This window comes from Musa acuminata, unplaced genomic scaffold (assembly GCF_036884655.1).
Source record: "Musa acuminata AAA Group cultivar baxijiao unplaced genomic scaffold, Cavendish_Baxijiao_AAA HiC_scaffold_1136, whole genome shotgun sequence".
NCBI classification, from domain to species: domain Eukaryota; kingdom Viridiplantae; phylum Streptophyta; class Magnoliopsida; order Zingiberales; family Musaceae; genus Musa; species Musa acuminata.
The window spans coordinates 4,260,001-4,267,500 of record NW_027021348.1 but is presented as its reverse complement, the minus strand read 5'-3'; positions in this window follow the sequence as shown (position 1 = coordinate 4,267,500).

Sequence of the window (7,500 nt, the reverse complement as noted above, 5' to 3'; positions counted from 1 at the left end):
AAACTGGCCATTTTTGGCTGCGCGAGCGAGCGGCGAGCGGCGGACAGCGAGCGAAGCGAGAGGCAGCACCGTCCCTGCTATACGAAAGCCCCATCCAGCCCTGTGCCACCCAGGGGGTTCCAGGGTGCTGAGATGGCTGACATTTTGCTCCGCTCACGACGGTCACCGCGCGACGCAAGAACAGGCCAAAAACTGGCCAAAACGGCCCAAAAACGGGCCAAAACTGGCCATTTTTGGCTGCGCGAGCGAGCGGCGAGCGGCGGACAACGAGCGAAGCGAGAGGCAGCACCATCCCTGCTATACGAAAGCCCCATCCAGCCCTGTGCCACCCGGGGGGTTCCAGGGTGCTGAGATGGCTGACATTTTGCTCCGCTCACGACGGTCACCGCGCGACGCAAGAACAGCCCAAAAACAGGCCAAAACGGCCCAAAAACGGGACAAAACTGGCCATTTTTGGCTGCGCGAGCGAGCGGCGAGCGGCGGACAGCGAGCTAAGCGAGAGGCAGCACCGTCCCTGCTATACGAAAGCCCCATCCAGCCCTGTGCCACCCGGGGGGTTCCAGGGTGCTGAGATGGCTGACATTTTGCTCCGCTCACGACGGTCACCGCGCGACGCAAGAACAGCCCAAAAACAGGCCAAAACGGCCCAAAAACGGGCCAAAACTGGCCATTTTTGGCTGCGCGAGCGAGCAGCGAGCGGCGGACAGCGAGCGAAGCGAGAGGCATCACCGTCCCTGCTATACGAAAGCCCCATCCAGCCCTGTGCCACCCGGGGGGTTCCAGGGTGCTGAGATGGCTGACATTTTGCTCCGCTCAAGATGGTCACCGCGCAACGCAAAAACAGGCCAAAAACTGGCCAAAACGGGCCAAAACTGGCCATTTTTGGCTGCGCGAGCGAGCGGCGAGCGGCGAACAGCGAGCGAAGCGAGAGGCAGCACCGTCCCTGCTATACGAAAGCCCCATCCAGCCCTGTGCCACCCGGGGGGTTCCAGGGTGCTGAGATGGCTGACATTTTGCTCCGCTCACGACGGTCACCGCGCGACGCAAGAACAGGCCAAAAACTGGCCAAAACGGCCCAAAAACGGGACAAAACTGGCCATTTTTGGCTGCGCGAGCGAGCGGCGAGCGGCGGACAGCGAGCGAAGCGAGAGGCAGCACCGTCCCTGCTATACGAAAGCCCCATCCAGCCCTGTGCCACCCGGGGGGTTCCAGGGTGCTGAGATGGCTGACATTTTGCTCCGCTCACGACGGTCACCGCGCGACGCAAGAACAGCCCAAAAACAGGCCAAAACGGCCCAAAAACGGGACAAAACTGGCCATTTTTGGCTGCGCGAGCGAGCGGCGAGCGGCGGACAGCGAGCGAAGCGAGAGGCAGCACCGTCCCTGCTATACGAAAGCCCCATCCAGCCCTGTGCCACCCGGGGGGTTCCAGGGTGCTGAGATGGCTGACATTTTGCTCCGCTCACGACGGTCACCGCGCGACGCAAGAACAGCCCAAAAACAGGCCAAAACGGCCCAAAAACGGGCCAAAACTGGCCATTTTTGGCTGCGCGAGCGAGCAGCGAGCGGCGGACAGCGAGCGAAGCGAGAGGCATCACCGTCCCTGCTATACGAAAGCCCCATCCAGCCCTGTGCCACCCTGTCACGAACGGTCGTCGCGCACCCGCAACAACTCCGTTCAACGAACCGTTCGTCGCTCGCACCCGCATGTACAGCTGCTTGACAGCATGTTTTCTTATGGTTTTGGGTCATTTTGCTTGTAAATATGTAAGTTCGAACAAGCTGCAGCGTTGCAAAGCGACCGTTCACCAAACCGAGCAAAACAGCCCCAAAACAGCCCAAAACGGAGCCGTTTTCGCGTGCCGCGGGAGGTGAGCGGAGTGCTGCCTCCGCTCACCAAAATGTCAGCCAGCTCAGACCCCAGGAACCCCCCGGGTGGCACATGGCTGGATGGGGCTTCGGTTATATACCGGGCGTTGAACACTCTTTCGCAAGTTCGCACGTGACCTTTACGGGAACTTGGTGTTGCGTCCGGGACCAGGTGAGCGGCTGTTTGTGGGCTTGCAGCTGTTCGTTCATCCTTGAAAGCCTTGTTTTTCTCCCCCTCCCTCTTTTCTCTTGTGCACACAAGGTGTTCGACGATTTGCTTGTAAAGCTTCCCTTTTCGCGAGACTTCGGGACTTGTCCGTTGCTCGTTCTTTCGATCTAACTTTCTTTCTCTTTTACAGGTCCTTCGGGACCTGCGAGAGGTTACAAAGTGGCTGATCCTTGCGGAGCAAGATCGCAAGGGCAAAGCGCGACTTAGGCAACGCAAGCTAAGTTTCGCGTCTTTGCAACGAGGGTGACCCGCGACTTAGGCAACGCAAGCTAAGTTCGCGTCTTTGGCCGCAAGGGTGCCTCACGCCTTAGGCAATTCCAGCTAAGGTCGTGACATTGTGGTATCAGAGCGGGCAAGCTCTTCGATCGAACAGCGAACGAACTTCGCAACTTCGCCATGGCAAAGCATCGTGGCGAATCAAGCAAGACGGGGCAAGCCGGAACCTTGCCCCAAGCAGCCGCAGGTGGGCTGCATGTGCACACTCGCTCTCATGCTGTTGGAGCCGCTCACGAGGATCGCGGCAGCGAACAGGATGAGCGAGAAGTTGGCAACTCTCCGCGAGCGGAGGAAGCGCAATCTGGTGCGCTAACAGGAAAAAAGAGTCATAAGGAGAGACTCACGACGGCGGAAACCCGCCTAGATGTTCTGGAAGCGAGCATGGAGGAACTCTACCATGGCCAACAAAGACTTGTTGGGGTAGAGAGCTCGCAAGAGGAAGCGGAGTCCAGGATCGACAAGGTCGAGGCCCTAGTCGACCGACTGTCCGATGACACCAAGGACTCCGTGCAGCACTTGCAAGACGTTGTGGCGGAACTCACGGCGAAGGTGGCTATGCTCACAAGAATGCTAAATGCGGGAGGAGGCAACACCCGCGTTGCACCGCCACAAAACTTGAGGGCACCTGAGCCCCATGGATACGGAGGGGCCAGAGATGCCAAGGAGCTCGAGAACTTTCTGTTCGACATGGAGCAATACTTCCGAGCTACGAGGCCCGATTCTGAAGATACCAAAGTTTCAATAGCAACAATGTATCTGAATGGAGATGCGAAACTTTGGTGGCGAACTCGTTGGGAGGAGATCCAACAAGGTCGGTGTCGAGTCGACACATGGGAAGACTTGAAGCGGGAGTTGAGAACTCAGTTCCTACCGGAGAACACAGAGTTCGTCGCAAGAAGGAAGTTGAGACAACTCCGCCAAAGTACCACCATCCGAGACTATGTAAAGCAGTTTTCTGCACTGATGCTGGACATACAGGACATGTCCGAGAAGGACAAGTTGTTCAGCTTCCTTGATGGTCTGAAACCATGGGCTCAGCAAGAGCTGAATCGAAGGAATGTTACCGACGTGGTCGGGGCAATTGCAGCTGCAGAAAGGCTCACCGACTTCGTTTCCTCTGAAGACCCAGCGAGAAGGAAACAATCTTCAAGCAATCGCCCTCCAAAACATTCTCGAGGGAAAGATCTCGGGGGCGAACAGAAGAAGAAGAGCTCCCACAAAGGGCCGAACCCAAAAGGCAAGGCCTCAAAACCTGGAGGATGCTTCTTGTGCGGAGGACCGCACATGGTAAGGGAGTGCCCACAGAAGCAGGCACTCAACGCTTTGACAGCTTCCATCCACCCTCCCCGATCGGACAAGGGCAAAGCTGTTGCTCTTAGTTCGAGCAGCTCAGAATCCAGCAGCGACGAGGAGGAGTCGCAAGGACCCCGAATGGGAGCAATGCGTCTGTTGAACGCTATGCGGGGTCAAGTGGGGGAGAACACGAAGACGAAGGCACAAAAAGCAGGAAGCAGCGAACTAATGTATGTGGACATTAAGCTAAATGGCCAAACGACCCGTGCAATGGTGGACACGGGCGCTACCCACAACTTCATAGCCGATCGCGAAGCACAGCGACTTGGGTTGACATTGGAGAAGAGCCCAAGCCGAATGAAGGCGGTGAACTCGGAGGCCAGGCGAATCTCCGGGTTGGCGAAGGGTGTTCCTATCAAAATCGGGACTTGGAGCGGTAACACCAACATGATGGCCGTGCCACTGGACGACTTCCAAGTGATTCTTGGAATGGAGTTTATGCATGCGGCGAAGTTGGTGCCGATGCCGTTCTTAAACTCCCTATGTATGATGGGAGGCGATGACCCCTGCGTGGTTCCCGTCTCTCGGAGAGGAACCAAGGAGCCCCAACACATTTCGGCCTTACAATTGAAGAAAGGGGTGCGAAAGGGCGAACTGACATTCGTGGCTGCTATGAAGCTAGAGCCACTCAACGAAGAGGCCATTCAAGAACCTGCTGTAGTGGCGAACGTCTTGAAGGAGTTCGAAGACGTTATGCCACCCGAGTTGCCGAAGACTCTCCCACCACGCAGAGGCGTGGATCACAGTATCGAGCTGGAGCCAGGAGTGAAGCCTCCAGCGAGACCACCCTACCGCATGCCCCCGCCAGAGTTGGCCGAACTCAGGAAGCAGTTAGGTGAACTGCTAAGCGGTGGTCTCATCCGCAGCTCAAAAGCACCTTTCGGAGCTCCAGTTCTCTTCCAGAAGAAACAAGATGGGAGCCTCCGATTATGCGTCGACTATCGAGCCCTCAACAAAGTAACGGTGAAGAACAAGTATCCCATCCCGCTCATCGCGGACTTGTTCGACCAACTGGGCAAGGCCAAGTATTTCTCAAAACTCGACCTTCGGTCGGGGTATTGGCAGGTGCGCATTGCTGAAGGCGACGAAGCGAAGACTACCTGTGTGACCAGGTATGGAGCGTTTGAGTTCTTGGTGATGCCTTTTGGCTTAACCAACGCTCCGGCCACATTCTGTACTCTCATGAACCAACTATTCAAGGAGTATTTGGATAAGTTCGTGGTCGTCTACTTGGACGATATCGTCGTCTACAGCCAAACGCTCGAGGAGCACGTCAAGCACCTTCGGACGATTTTCAAGGTTCTCAGGGAGAACACTTTGTTCGTAAAAAGGGAGAAATGCTACTTTGCTCAAACTGAGATCCTATTCTTAGGGCATCGAATCGGTGGTGGCTCCATTCGGATGGACAAGTCGAAGGTGCAAGCAGTTGCGGAATGGCGAACACCAAAGAAGGTGCCAGAGTTGAGATCCTTCCTTGGATTCGTCAACTACTATCGACGCTTCATTTCAGGATATTCGAAGCGGGCAACCCCACTGACGGAGTTGCTGAAGAAGGAGCAGCCTTGGAAGTGGTCTGACAAATGTGAGATAGCATTCCAAGATCTGAAGGCTGCTGTTCTGGAAGAACCAGTGCTCAAATTGCCAAACTATGGAGAGCCCTTTGAAGTCCATACCGATGCTTCGGACTTTGCTATTGGTGGAGTACTCATGCAAGAAGGTCATCCGGTGGCCTACGAGAGCCGCAAACTCAACGAGACCGAGAGGCGGTATCCAGTGCATGAGAAGGAGATGACAGCGGTGATCCACTGCCTACGAGTTTGGCGACACTACCTCCTCGGGTCGCGATTTGTGCTGAGGACAGACAACATCGCCCTGAGTTATTTCCAAACTCAGAAGAAGCTCTCCCCAAAGCAAGCACGGTGGCAGGACTTCCTGGCTGAATTTGATATGGCAATGGAATACAAGCCCGGGAAGGCGAATGTCGTGGCCGATGCGCTGAGTCGGAAGGTGGAGTGCGTGAATGCTGCACAACTGGAGGGCAGAGGCCAAACAAGTCAGTTACATTCCAACTTCCTTTCTCGAATCAGAGATGGACTGTATAGTGATCCCCAGGCAGTTATCCTGATGCAGCTCATCAAAGAAGGCAAGGCACGACGATTTTGGGGCCAGGAGGGACTTGTTTACACAAAAGGGAATAGAGTTTATGTTCCCCGAGTGGACAATTTAAGGCGTGAACTCTTGAAAGAGTGTCACGATTCCCTTTGGGCTGGACATCCCGGCATTCACAGAACATTGGCTCTCGTGGAGAGGGCCTTCTACTGGCCAAAGATGGGGATTGATGTGGAGGAGTATGTTCGAACATGCCTTACTTGCCAACAAGACAAGGTGGAGCAACGGAAGCCGGTGGGACTTTTGGAGCCGTTGCCTGTACCAGAAAGGCCATGGGAGAGCATTTCCTTAGACTTCATATCTAGCTTGCCGCCTGTAGGGGGACTTGGATCGATACTTGTGGTGGTCGATCGGTTTTCAAAGTATGCAACTTTCATTGCTGCTCCCCTACACTGTTCAGCTGAAGAGGCGGCCAGACTGATGATGAAGGGTGTAGTGAAGTATTGGGGAGTCCCACACAATATTGTTAGTGATCGAGACGCTCGGTTCCTGGGACGATTCTGGACCGAGCTATTCAAATTGTTGGGGTCAAAGTTATACTTCTCTACAAGCCTCCACCCCCAGACGGATGGTCAAACTGAAAGAATAAATTCGCTCTTAGAGCAGTATCTCCGGCACTACGTGAGTGCCAATCAACGAGATTGGGTGAAGCTGTTGGACATCGCCCAATTCTCCTACAACTTGCAGCGGAGCTCTGCATCCAACAAGAGCCCCTTCGAAATTATCACAGGACAACAACCGTCGACTCCGCACACTATGGCAATTGGTTATACTGGGAGTAGTCCATCAGCCTACCATTTCGCAAAGGAGTGGCATCGAAATGCCGATATTGCGCGGGCTTACTTGGAGAAGGCGGCAAAACGGATGAAGAAGTGGGCAGACTTGGGAAGGCGACCACAAGAGTTCAAAGTTGGCGACTTGGTGTTGGTAAAGCTCCAACCAGCATCACTCCAATTCTTCAGGAAAAGAGTCCACAAAGGATTGGTGCGTAAGTATGAAGGGCCCTTCCCAATTATCAGCAGAGTAGGCAATGTTTCTTACAAGTTGCAGCTGCCGGCGTGGTTCAAAATTCACAACGTTCTTCACGCCAGCAACCTGAAGGCCTACCATTCGGATCCGCAAGATGCTTCTCGAAGTATTCCAACTCGGCTACCTCCCATCACAGCCTCCTACGAGAAGCGAGTGGAAACCATTCTGGCGGATCGCAAGATAAAGCTACCCAACGGAGCAGAGCAGACAGAGTACTTGGTGAAGTGGCGAAAGCTTCCCCGAACTGAAGCCAGTTGGGAGCCTGAAGACGCCCTGCGACATGAAGAAGAAGTCATCAACAACTACCAACAAGCGTCGACGAGGGCGTCGACAGTTTAAGTGGGGGAGAATGTCACGAACGGTCGTCGCGCACCCGCAACAACTCCGTTCAACGAACCGTTCGTCGCTCGCACCCGCATGTACAGCTGCTTGACAGCATGTTTTCTTATGGTTTTGGGTCATTTTGCTTGTAAATATGTAAGTTCGAACAAGCTGCAGCGTTGCAAAGCGACCGTTCACCAAACCGAGCAAAACAGCCCCAAAACAGCCCAAAACGGAGCCGTTTTCGCGTGCCG